The sequence below is a fragment of the Nerophis ophidion genome, linkage group LG11 (genome assembly GCF_033978795.1).
Source record: "Nerophis ophidion isolate RoL-2023_Sa linkage group LG11, RoL_Noph_v1.0, whole genome shotgun sequence".
Classification (NCBI taxonomy): Eukaryota; Metazoa; Chordata; class Actinopteri; order Syngnathiformes; family Syngnathidae; genus Nerophis; species Nerophis ophidion.
Genome location: NC_084621.1, coordinates 33,775,433 through 33,788,840, shown reverse-complemented (window position 1 = coordinate 33,788,840; position 13,408 = coordinate 33,775,433). Strand labels below are relative to the sequence as shown.

The 13,408-nt window shown below is 38.8% G+C and overlaps 1 protein-coding gene across 1 annotated transcript in view; it reads left to right on the top strand.

The window, feature by feature from the left end:
- Window positions 1–13,408, top strand: part of galnt1 (UDP-N-acetyl-alpha-D-galactosamine:polypeptide N-acetylgalactosaminyltransferase 1) — a 148,000-nt gene that overhangs the window by 74,719 nt on the left and 59,873 nt on the right. The window contains exon 2 of the mRNA XM_061915712.1: window positions 1,517–1,631. The gene's annotated coding sequence lies outside the window, so the exon portion shown is untranslated. The remainder of the gene's footprint in view (window positions 1–1,516; window positions 1,632–13,408) is intronic.

Below are 13,408 nucleotides of genomic sequence, written 5' to 3'. Positions count from 1 at the left end.
TTCGAAGTGGAATATTTGATGTGAAATAATTGGACCCTTTAATGGCTCAATAATTCATAACAACATTGATTGTTTTTTGAGCAATGCAAGTTAAAAAAACACTGAACATTGCATTGTTGCATTTCTTTTCACAGTTTATGAACTTACATTCATATTTTGTTGAAGTATTATTCAGTAAATACATTTATAAAGGATTTTTGAATTGTTGCTATTTTTAGTATATAAAAAAAAATCACATACTAAATGGTCCCTAGTGTGTGAATGTAAGTGTGAATGTTGTCTGTCTATCTGTATTGGCCATTCGATGAGGTGGCGACTTGTCCAGGGTGTACAACGCCTTCCGCCCGATTGTAGCTGAGATAGGCACCAGCAACCCCAAAAAGAATAAGTGGTAGAAAATGGATGGATGGATCACATACCCCTTGGCATACCTTCAAGTACCCCCAGGGGTACGTGTACCCCCATTTGAGAAACAATGTTTTAAAGACCCACGGCACATTTTAAAAATACTATTATGAATGAACAAAAACATTAACAAAAGTGATATAAAAAAGTTTAAAGGCTAAATGTAATGTAGAAAAAGTTGCAAGTTGACTAATTATAACAAAGCTGTTTTTTTTTTCTTTCAAACTGTCATCGCTCAAAACATAATATTGAATCAAAATCAATGTTATTATGAATTATTGACCTATCCAAGGTTCCCAATACTTCACATCAAATATGCCACTAAGAAAAATATTTTTGGTGGAAGATTTTGCAAATTTGGTAAATAAATAACCCAAAAATGTATATTTTGTTGTTTTCTTACTGTATCGAAAATGAACTGAACCGTGACCTCTTAACCGAGGTACGTACCGAGCCGAAATTTTTGTGTACCGTTTCACCCCTAGGAAATGTACAAATGTTGTGATTTTTGTTTTATACTTTTTTTTTTTTAATATACAAAAATATATATAAATAGTCATAAGTCAGCACAGTTAGTGGACAAATGTTAATATCCATTTAGTGTTTAGGTTTTCCCCTTAATGTAACTAAACGTGGCGCATTGTCTCGCACGCGGCCCCTGGACTAAAATGATTTTCACACTCATGGGGTAGCCTAGTCGCTGTAAGAAAATAAAATCATCAAACTTACAGCTTCCACGTCTGTAGCTGACAACACTAAATTGCCGTATTTATGTGCACTTAATTGTATAAGTGCTTTGATCAATCCGTAAATTACACGACTTGTCCAGGGTGTACGCCACCTTCCGCCCGAATGCAGCTGAGATAGGCTCCAGCACTCCCCACGACAACAAAAGGGACAAGCGGTAGAAAAGGATGGATGGATGGATGGACAAGATTTAAGACTTGACTTAATACTACAAAATAAAAGATCCAGTTTGATAGCAAATGTGATCTTTCACAATAGTTCACTGTTCAGGCCCTCCTTGTAAGAAGACTGGGACAGCAACTGATAGACAATTAGCACACTGCATCTGTTTCATTTGTGTCTTTTTCTCTTTTGTCTCCTCCAGGGGCATGTTTGAGTGACAAGCAAAGGAGGAAGTGGGATCTCTGACGCTCTGCCCTCTCTGCTGGTGGAGCCCCCCTTCAATATCTGACCAGAGACCCTCCTTGTCACCTGGATAGGTACTATAAGCATTGGGATTATTGAATACTATGAAATGGAACTTCATGTCAGGTGATTCTAGTTTAGGGGTGTCCAAACTTATTTCCATTCAGGACCGCAGGCTTAAAATTTAAAGCATGGGTGGCCCATTTTAATATTTTTCGTTTTTTAAAACCAAATAAGTAATATATTATTTTATTTTTTATTATTCAATAGTTTAGGCTCTGGATCAACTTCAAATATGTCAATATTATTATTATTATTATTAATATCATTTAAATCTGTTCTGCCATTTTTGTCAGAGAAAACCCTGTTTTTATGTCAAAAAAAAGCAACTACAGGGTTGCTGCTTCGATCCCCAGCTTCCGCTGTCATAGTCACATCTGCTGTGTCCTTCAGCTAGACACTTCACGCTTGCTCCTGATTAAGGTGTTTAGGGCATTGCATGGCAGCTCCTGCAATCAGTGTATGAATAGGTGAATGTGGAAATACTGTCAAAGCCTTGAAAAAAAGAATAGCGATATACAAGTATAACCCATTAACCCAGTGGTTGTCAACCTTTTTTCATGGATGTACCCCCTGTGAACATTTTTTAATTCAAGTACCCCCTAATCAGAGCAAAGCATTTTTGGTTGGAAAAAAAAAATGATAAAGAAGTAAAATACAGCACTATGTCATCAGTTTCTGATTTATTAAATTGTATAACAGTGCAAAATATTGCTCATCTGTAGTGGTCTTTCTTGAACTATTTGGAAAAAAAGACATAAAAATAACTAAAAACTTGTTGAAATATACACAAATCATTCAATTATAAATAAAGATTTCTACACATAGAAGTAATCATCAACTTAAAGTGCCCTCTTTGGGGATTGTAATAGAGATCCATCTGGATTCATGAACTTAATTCTAAACATTTCTTCACAAAAAAAAAGAAATCTTTAACATCAATATTTATGGAACATGTCCACAAAAAATCTAGCTGTCAACACTGAAGATTGCATTGCTGTATTTTTTTTTCACAGTTTATGAACTCAAATTCATATTTTGTTGAATTATTATTCAATAAATATATTTATAAAGGATTTCTGAATTGTTGCTATTTGTAGAATATTTAAAAAAAATCTCACGTACCTCTTGGCATGCCTTCAAGTACCCCCATTTGAGAACCACTGCATTAACCCATTTACCAATTCCCCCTAAAAATTCGAAGTGGAATATTTGATGTGAAATAATTGGACCCTTTAATGGCTCAATAATTCATAACAACATTGATTGTTTTTTGAGCAATGCAAGTTAAAAAAAAAAAAAAATCTAACAATATGCACGCAATTTGCAATTTTTTCCGCAAAACATATTTCGAAGTGGAAATTACTGATGTGAAGTAATTGAAATCTTCAATAGGTCGATAATAAAAGGTGGCAAATGTAGTACTGTGGCCAGATATGATACTACAATCACGGTCACAATTCTGTAGTCCCCTCCCACTCTCCATGACTGAGGTTGCCAGATATGCAGCCAAATCTGAATGCTACTCCAAGGAACTTCAAATGGCAATCGACGAGTCCAACGTTGTAGGTTTTTCTTGTTTATGCTTCTTGCAAGATGGTTTACAAAGTAATTATACCACATTTTACTGATGTCGATTAGCCAAATGTATTTGTAAAGTTACGGGACAGACTGTTTGCATTATCCTGCTAAAATGTCTAGTTTAACCACACGAACCACCATCGAAATATATATATTATATTATATATTACATATTGCATAGGCGGGCTTCACGGTGGCAGAGGGGTTAGTGCGTCTGCCTCACAATACGAAGGTCCTGCAGTCCTGGGTTCAAATCCAGGCTCGGGATCTTTCTGTGTGGAGTTTGCATGTTCTCCCCGTGAATGCGTGGGTTCCCTCCGGGTACTCCGGCTTCCTCCCACTTCCAAAGACATGCACCTGGGGATAGGTTGATTGGCAACACTAAATTGGCCCTAGTGGGTGAATGTGAGTGTGAATGTTGTCTGGCTATCTGTGTTGGCCCTGCGATGAGGTGGCGACTTGTCCAGGGTGTACCCCGCCTTCCGCCCGATTGTAGCTGAGATAGGCGCCAGCGCCCCCCGTGACCCCAAAAAAAGGGAATAAGCGGTAGGAAATGGATGGATGGATATTGCATAGGCCTACTTTGATGGCAAGCCAAGGCCAACAGTAAAATTAGTGCCCCATTTCGTTGAGCATATCTCTATGTTGCATCCAACCTGACGCACTGCATTCTCTTCCATGTACGCACAACTCCATCTTTCAATGCAGAGTGCAGTTTTATGAGCCAACCCACATTATGCAAAAACCACAATACGCTTAAATCATATAGCCTACTACCATGTCAGTACACAAAGTGCAACATCAGTACATGTAATGCATTATATTGTGCCAAGCAAATACCACTCCATATGTGCCTGATGCACATACAGTACCAGAAACCGCAAATAGCCGTGCTAATGTTGGAACGCATTTCCTCAGCCTAACAGCATATTGAGAACGAAAAAAGGCACTTACACTACCCATATCCACATACGCTTTATTTGTTGAAATTATCTTTTGCCGTGTCAGTTGGATGACACATCGACATACAGGCTAACTGGCATATATTTCCCCCATCTGTCAATGTGTCATTGACCGGGCTAGCATGCCAAGCATTCCTTGCACGAACATAATAGCTTTGTTAGACAAGATCGTAGACTGTATTGGACAATATAGTTTACATACAAATTGTCCATTTCCATCTATGCAAGTAATAAGAAAACGTAAACGCTTGACTTACCAATCAAGGAGGAAATGAGCAAGTTTGGGGTCGGATGAAAAAAATCTTCTCCGCCTTCAAACGTCTCCATCTTTCAAAGGCATCCCCGATACAAATCCTCGTTTTGTTCCTGGCTTTGACATGAATCGTGGGCTTCACGGTGGCAGAGGGGTTAGTGCGTCTGCCTCACAATACAAAGTTCCTGCAGTCCTGGGTTCAAATCCAGGCTCGGAATCTTTCTGTGTGGAGTTTGCATGTTCTCCCCGTGAATGCGTGGGTTCCCTCCGGGTACTCCGGCTTCCTCCCACTTCCAAAGACATGCACCTGGGGATAGGTTGATTGGCAACATTAAATTGGCCCTAGTGTGTGAATGTGAGTGTGAATGTTGTCTGTCTATCTGTGTTGGCCCTGCGATGAGGTGGCGACTTGTCCAGGGTGTACCCCCCCTTCCGCCCGATTGTAGCTGTGATAGGCGCCAGCGCCCCCCGCGACCCCAAAAAAAGGGAATAAGCGGTAGAAAATGGATGGATGGAAGTAGTGAATCGTGACAACGCCTTTTAGATTTAGATTCTGACATGTTTAGTCACTTTACCAGTGGCAGTAGCTCGACGAAGAGGGCGGTGCCTACCTGGCAACCTGGATGTGACACCCTCACAGACTTTATAATTGGTCAAACAGTGGAGGACCTGGCATCCAAATGAAAACAATAACAAGATTCCTGGGCTGTAAATCTAATTTTGAAATGAGCATATCCCTGCTGAACTACTGTTAGCAGTTATAAAGGTATTCGAAAAGAATATGATTTATCAATGATTTATTAATGCCTTTTGGCATTTGAGGGCCATTTAATGATGACTCTACATTAAATTATTACATATGGCAACTTTAATAACTATATTAATTTTGCTTAATTGTAATTTTTGGAGCAATGACCGTTTTTTAAATGTTTTTTTGTTTGCCTTTGTGTAATAGTACTTTGCGAATGTTCAGAGGGTGCAGGCCGTTAAAAAATGTACTGCTGGCCGCAAATTGCCACTGGTTTCCCCCATCTTCTAGTTGATGACCTACACAGTGTTTAAGTCATGTGTATGTGTGTTCCATTTGTACAAATATTCATATTTTATTTCACTCAAACTGTAAGACTATTTGGACAAAATGTGCTGTCACATTGGTCCCAGGTCTAGTAAGAGTCAAGTTAAGTACAGCAGAAGGAGCATTTTCACACTTTGATGATCGGTATATACAGTATACTTAGTAGTCTACTTAAGTACTTAGTAGGCAGGGCAAGCCCGGCTGTGATGCCACAGAGCCATTTAAATCCTGCCGGTAGAGTCTGATTGCGAAATACGGAGGCGTGGGAGCAGCAGACTCGGAACAGCTGATACACTGACACAAACCTGCTGCTTCGACCATACCGCTTGCATAGTGTTATCACTTGATATGGATATGTGTTCATAACAGTGTGTTCACACAAATTAGCATTTTGTGTAATTTGTTATAATAATGGATTTTTTCTCTTTTAATAATGACATGCAAAGTGTTGGAGGAACTATTACAGTAAATGTTCTCTGTGTATTTTCTGGTGCAGCCTTGTGACAGTAATACGTATTGATTTTGGCTGAGAATGTCTGACTGATTGGAGTGTTTGATTCCACTTTGTGCCTGTGCCAAGCTTTAAATTGCTAATCAATTTTAGCTGCTACTTTTTTGCTTCAGTGGGCACTTTCCCTCTTTGTTTTTTTTCTGTCTTGGTGGTTGCCCCTCTTTTTCCCCATTATCTTTTAGATGTAAATTTTAAAATACTAGTTGCTCATTTTAGTGCTTACCCTTTGTCCTCGTTTTAGTGCTCTGGGTTTATAATGTATGTGAACATATATAGTGTGATTTTGCTCATATTTTCCACCGAAGCACAATACAAGTGACTAAGGTATTTATGAACACAATGTTCCTTATAAATCACTCTCGTTAAGTATTTCAAATGTTAGTACTGACTTCGACTCTAAACCTTCTCTTTACAAATTGTTAGGGCAGACTAACATTTTACATTTCTGGGAGCCTTAAAAAAACATACATGTATGTGACCTATATAGCACAATTTGGAAACATTGTTGGAGTATTCTGTACACAAAACAGCATAACATAATGGTGTTCAACAAATGACTGAAATATATTTGTGGCAATGGTCATATAATTAGCAGTAACACAAAACTCAGTGGTAAAACTGATCTTTTTTTGTCATGAGAAATGTGCAACATTAGCTTAAAATGAACCTCGTTTATTGACACTGTAACTTGAGGCTGGGGGGAGTTAATTGGGGTTGTAAGAAGACTATACACAAGTCTCCAGCTAGATGGCATGTGGATAAATGAATAAATATCATCAGGTTCTCAATCGGGGAGGGCATGAAAAAAAAATGTTTTAAAAGAGGCATGACAACACATAATTGAGAAGCACTGGTTTAGGGATACATAATCTTATTTTTCTGGCTTTTCTAGACCAATATTGATAACTTATTTAGAGTATTTTTTTTATTTTTTAGATTTAGATTCAGGTTTGTGCACACTAGGAGGTAAGGACGACTCAAACAAAGGTGGGTTTGAAAAAATGTAGCTATAGATTTGTCTTACCAAATATGAAACCATTTCTCTGGTTGGGCTAACAACACAGGTCCACCATTCAGTAGTGAAACATTTGTTCTTATTGTCATTCATCAGCTTTGCATTAGTGTGGCAATTATTGCACGTGGTATATTGCTGGCAAACATACATCTGGAAAATAGCGGAGTCTCAGAATTATAAACTGTGGTTCCCGGTGGTCTGCTTGCTGACAGGTTCCAGTGTCTTCAGCCCTGGTAGGGGGAAATCACTGGTGCCTTTGGCCTTAGGGTTCTCTCGCTGACTTTTTGCACTTTTTGGACAGAGCGGTGTTAGCAACAGCCAAAGGCCTTTTTTTATAGCTTTAGGTAGTTTCTTTTGCGACGCAGGCGTCTTCATGGGATTTCAGGGCGCTGTCGTTGCAATGCTAGCGGTGTTTTGGGGTGGCTAGTGCGGTTTGATGTGTTAAAACAGGGTTTCCCCCTGATTGCCAATATACTGTACACGTGCTGGTTGGTTGGTTGAAGTTTATTTCAAAGATATATGCAATTTAAACATGATACATCATATCGTATATTTCACATATTTTTTTATATCTCTTAACCTCTTAAGGCCCAAGCTGTTTGTTTAAATGTTTTTTTTATTTATTTTTATTTGCTATTTGGGCTTATTGGACCCTAATTAGAATAAAAACTAAAGATCATCTTTTGATATGATGTACTTAGTCCATAAGTACAGAAACGTGTACTTCATGGGTATTGACATGCTAATTTTTATTTTTACAATTTTTTTTCTAAATTCTATTATATGTTTTGCTCTTCTGACACCACAAGATAGCAGTATACGTGTCCATTTGTCAGCATAAGACCCCAATTGAGTAATGTACACAATTTTGGAAATAAGAGCTAAAAGGTGCTGTTTACGCATGTGGCCATAAGGCCTTTAGAGGATTAAAGGGGAATTGCGATTTTTGGGAATTTTCCCTATTGTTCACAATCATTATGAAGGACATGACGACGGATGTCTTTTTTTTGAATGCATTCTAAATCTTGAAAAAACGTAAATAAAAGTACGCACGCAGCGTAGCCAATTGGAGGTCCTTTGTTACGCGCATAATAATCCAAAAAGCGCCAACTATACTCCATTTACATTTTGTGACTTGTATATTAACCAAGTATTTGTAATATTTTTCTTCTTGAGGATTACAATTCAGTCTTCATCTAAGTGAGAATATTACAAGATTCTATCAGTTTGCATGCTAATGACTGCAGCCCTTGTACAGTAAGTGATGATTGTGTTTGTTAGCTCTCACAAAGTCTGTAGTGGAAAAAAGCAAATGTTGTAATGTGTTTTTTTATGCTTAAAATTATCAAAATACTTAAATATTATTTTTAACTGCTTTTATAGACAGAATGGAGCGACTCCCGTAGGCTCCATTGTATGCAGTATTTGATCGCATTAGTGGCGCAGTGGGAGAGTGGCCGTGCGCAACCCGAGGGTCCCTGGTTCAAATCCCACCTAGTACCAACCTCGTCACGTCCGTTGTGTCCTGAGCAAGACACTTCACCCTTGCTCCTGATGGGTGCTGGTTGGCGCCTTGCATGGCAGCTCCCTCCATCAGTGTGTGAATGGGTAAATGTGGAAGTAATGTCAAAGCGCTTTGAGTACCTTGAAGGTAGAAAAGCGCTATACAAGTACAACCCATTTATCATTTATATTTAGAATGCAATAAAAAAATAAATCGGTCGTCATGTCTTTCATAATGATTGTGAACGATAGGCTACATTCTAAAAAAGGTGCAGTTCCCCCTTAGCATGTCCAAAAAGACTATGAGGAAGCAGATCTTATTTAATCCTACCCCTTTTTCCACCTCATAACAATTACTAACACATATTGTTCACTTCCTGTTCTTAATATCTAACATAATTTGCTTTTTTTTTTTTAAATACAACAGTTCTCTTACAATTATAAACAGTTGAGTCAGTTAAAATTTACATGATGACATGAATATCTTTTTTTCAATAATTTCAAGGCGATTATCATAATTCTTTTTTATTGTACTTTGTAAACACTTGTTTGAACAGCCTCTTAAATTGCATCATCTTAGTACATTGTTTGACTTCTTTTCTTATTAATCCATTCCAATAATATAAGTCTAGATACTGATATACTAAAGATTTTAAGTATTGTATATGCATGCAAATGTTTTAAGTTGCATTTTTCTGTAAGTTTATATTTCTCCATCATTTGTTGAGTAGAATGGTGGGGGTATCTAAACAGTCCTTTGAATAAGAGATGGAAAAAAATAACTTGAGGTGGTTAATTGATATTCTCCACAATGTCATCAAGTCACTGTAAAACTAAGCACACTAATCAATATAGACATGAAGTGCACACACATGAAGGAATCGGGTTAAATTACTAATACAGTTTGGAATAAATTGACTAAAGCAATACAATTTATACAGGATGAGGATTGACTCAAAGGCCGCTAATTAAATGCTAATGTATTATGGACCATCATATTGACAGGTTAACAAAAATTAGCAGGGCTAATTGCAGGGCACATATATAGACAAACAATCATTCACACTCACGTTACGGCCTATGGACAATTTAGTGTCTCCAATGAACATAACCTGCATAACTTTAGAATGTAGGAGGAAGCCAGAGTACCCAAAGAAAACCCACACACTTACAGGGAGATCATGCAAACTACACTGAAATGTCCAAATGGAGATTTGAAGAAACACACGGTGTAAAGTCAGATGTTACTGTCCATCCATCCATCCATTTTCTACCGCTTATTCCGTTTCGGGGTCGCGGGGGGCGCTGGCGCCTATCTCAGCTACAATCGGGCGGAAGGCAGGGTACACCCTGGACAAGTCGCCACCTCATCGCAGGGCCAACACAGATAGACAGACAACATTCACACTCACAATCACACACTAGGGCCAATTTAGTGTTGCCAATCAACCTATCCCCAGGTGCATGTCTTGTTACTGGTATCGTCTAAATTGGGGTAGTTTCCACAGGCTTGAACAAGAAATGCATTAATTGACGTAAAATACTTTCTATTGAACTTTTGAGTGCCAAGTCTGTTCCATGGTCGATCAGGTGCGTGAACAGCTGTAGCGCTTAAGCTGACAGACAACTTAGATGCTTATTTTTCAAAATAAAGCACAGAGGAACATTTTGATGATATTTGAGATGTTTTTCTAATAATGGCCAATAGTGCTTGAATAAAATACTGTGCACAGTATATCCATTAACACAAAATATGAATTATATTTATTTTCATGTAAAAACGTTATTTTCAAGGTGTAGGGACTTTTATATTTAAAACACTCAGATAAACAAATAAACACGGTAAAGGTTGGCTTGTTTAGCAACTAATAAGGTTTTTGTACGTGAACCTGTGGAGAATCAGAGCAATGAGGGATGCCTTTTTCCCTAACACACTAGTCAAAACTAGAATTTGCACATATTAACTGTGTTAAAATGCAGAGTTCAAGGCATACCGCCGCCCAACTGGTAGCAGCAAATCTAGTCGTGACGGTCCAAATTTATTTGTGGAGGACCACAACAAATAAATGTGTGTGAAACAGTCCCATTGTGGCGCTTGGGGTGGTTAGATGACGCCATATTTTAATTAGTACAATTGGCCATTATAACAGCCATTTTGGTATAGCTGAAGTCAAAATCTTGATGCAAGGACAGCCATGATGTACAATGACACATATATGTACAGTATCTCTTGATTAGTCTCTCCTGGTCTCTGGCTCCCTTCCTCAGTGGTGTTGCAGCGTGTTGTGCTGTCAAAGTCACAACCTGAAAATGTAGTGACCCCAACCTTTTCGCTCTGAGCGTCTTCGTTGTCGCGCTACTTCACAAAGCAGCGATGGAGACAAGGCCCGTGGCCAGTTTCTTCTATTTCACTTCCCTAATATTAGCCTGCGCCTCGTTCTGCTCCAGTTGAAGCTATACGATGGTTCAATCAGGATTCACATCAGCTTTGCCTTGGAATCTGTTAAGCTTATTGAACCTATATAACCTGGGGACATCACGTCACGGCTTGTTTCGTCCCAGTCCTTTTGCTACATCGACACACAATTTACATGTCAAGAGCAGATTCTCATCTTGTTTCCATGCCGCTTAACGCCATCTTCCTTGCTTACTTGCATTAATATTGCATTTCCTGAAGGGAGCTTCCTCCCTCGTAGTCATCTAATTGCGAAGTACTGTATCCTCAGCTTGTGCAACATCTGAGGGAGGGTTAAGTTTGTTGAATAGAGTAGAATGGAGAACTGGAAGAGACAGAAGGTTGTAAGGGGGAAAATTGTGTACTAGTAGAGGCGTAACGATGGCAACCTCTCTTGGAACGAGTGAGGTAGCTTAGGGGCGGCGAAAAATAGATGGCAATATAAAAGACGGATGGGGAGGGGCCCGAGGGGGGAGATGATATGTTAATGGAAGAGGGTGATAGAGTGGATATGTGTGTGTCTGTTTAATATCACAGGAAGACTGTCTGTGTAAAAGAGGTTTCAAAGAGACTAGTGCCCAGCAAAAACTGACACACTATTACACATGCAACACACCCACTCACACCCACTCATAGCCCTGTTGTCGAAGGTTGTGAAGGGGACCAAAATAGTACAGTAGTATCTCAACTTATGACTACCTCAACTTACGAGTATTCTAGGGTCCGAACTGTCTCTCGGCTTTTTGGGATGCTTTACGTTGGAAGCATAATTTGGTCAGGAGTCTCCCTGTCGTTAGTAGAAGTAGTGTTTGCACACAGCCAGGTATCAACGCACTCTGACCCTCCAACCACCAGAACTGAGGAAGATAGTGCGAAGGAGATGACAGAATCAGAAAAAACAACCTACAAGTTAGCCGACCTGGCAAGTCATCCTGACCAAAGCTCTGTCAGTCAGCAACATACAAGCACCAGCCAGCCTGTGTGGCATGCAGCTTAAAACATCCAAATAATGAACATTCATCCATGAAAATATGGAGAAACCACAGTTGTGTGTTTGACGTGTTTTAGTTTGTTCTTTCTCCTGACCCAATAAACTGGATGATTTAGCATTACCATTGGTTCGTCACTCAAAGGCATCCGTGTGACACATAAACTGCAATTTCGTAGTTCCTCTAGTTACACGATGTAGGTGCATATGTAAGAGACACCTACAAAAGGCTGATCCCCAAGGTAAATATTAAAAATATTATCACAAAATTGCGTGCTGTCACATGTGTCTTGTGTTCTGGTACAACAATAAAGTTTCTTAAATCCTTAAATAACAATATTTCATAAAGCTACTGTGATTGTTTGTAGTACATTATATTCTAATTGTTTTTGAAGGATATTTAATATTTTTATATTTTTTGTTAGATTGGTGCTATTTTGGGAGGGCAAATCACTTATTATATTAATTTCAATTAATTTCAATGTGAATGGCTGTTTTGAGGTATGAGTGTTTTGAGTTAGAATCTCGGCCATGGAAAAGATTGAGCTCATAAGTTGAGGTACCGCTATACCTTGAAGATGGAGCTTGAGCTAACTAGTTCGGCATTAGGGCCTTTGGATACATCTTTAACTTTCTTCTGCATGTGTAGGTGTCCATGTTCTTACAAACCCGTTTCCATAAGAGTGGGGAAATTGTGTTAGATGTAAATATAAACAGAATACAATGATTTGCAAATCATTTTCAACCCATATCCAGTTGAACATGCTTCAAAGACAACATATTTGATGTTCAAACTGATAAACACTTATTTTTTTTTTTGCAAATAATCATTAACTTTAGACTTTGATGCCAGCAACACGTGACAAAGAAGTTGGGAAAGGTGGCAATAAATACTGATAAAGTTGAGGAATGCTCATCAAACTCATATTTGGAACATCCCACAGGTGTGCAGGCTAATTGGGAACAAGTGGGTGCCATGATTTGGTATAAAAGCAGCTTCCGTGAAATGCTCAGTCATTCACAAACAAGGATTGGGAAACGGTCACCACTTTGTGAACAAATGCGTGAGCAAATTGTCAAACAATTTAAGGATCTGGAGAAATCACTGCACATAAGCGATGATATAACAGACATTCGTTCCCTCAGGCGGTACTGCATCAAAAAGCAACATCAGTGTGTAAAGGATATCACCACATGGGTTCAGGAACACTTCAGAAAACCGCTATCAGTAACTATAGTTTGTCGCTACATCTGTAAGTACAAGTTAAAGCTCTACTATGCAAAGCCAAAGCCATTTATCAACGACGCCCAGTAACGCCGCCGGCTTCGCTGGGCCCGAGCTCAGTGAAGATGGACTGATGCAAAGGGGAAAAGTGTTCTGTGGTCTGACGAGTCCACATTTTAAATTATTTTTTGGAAATGGTGAACGTCGTGTCCTCCGGACCAAA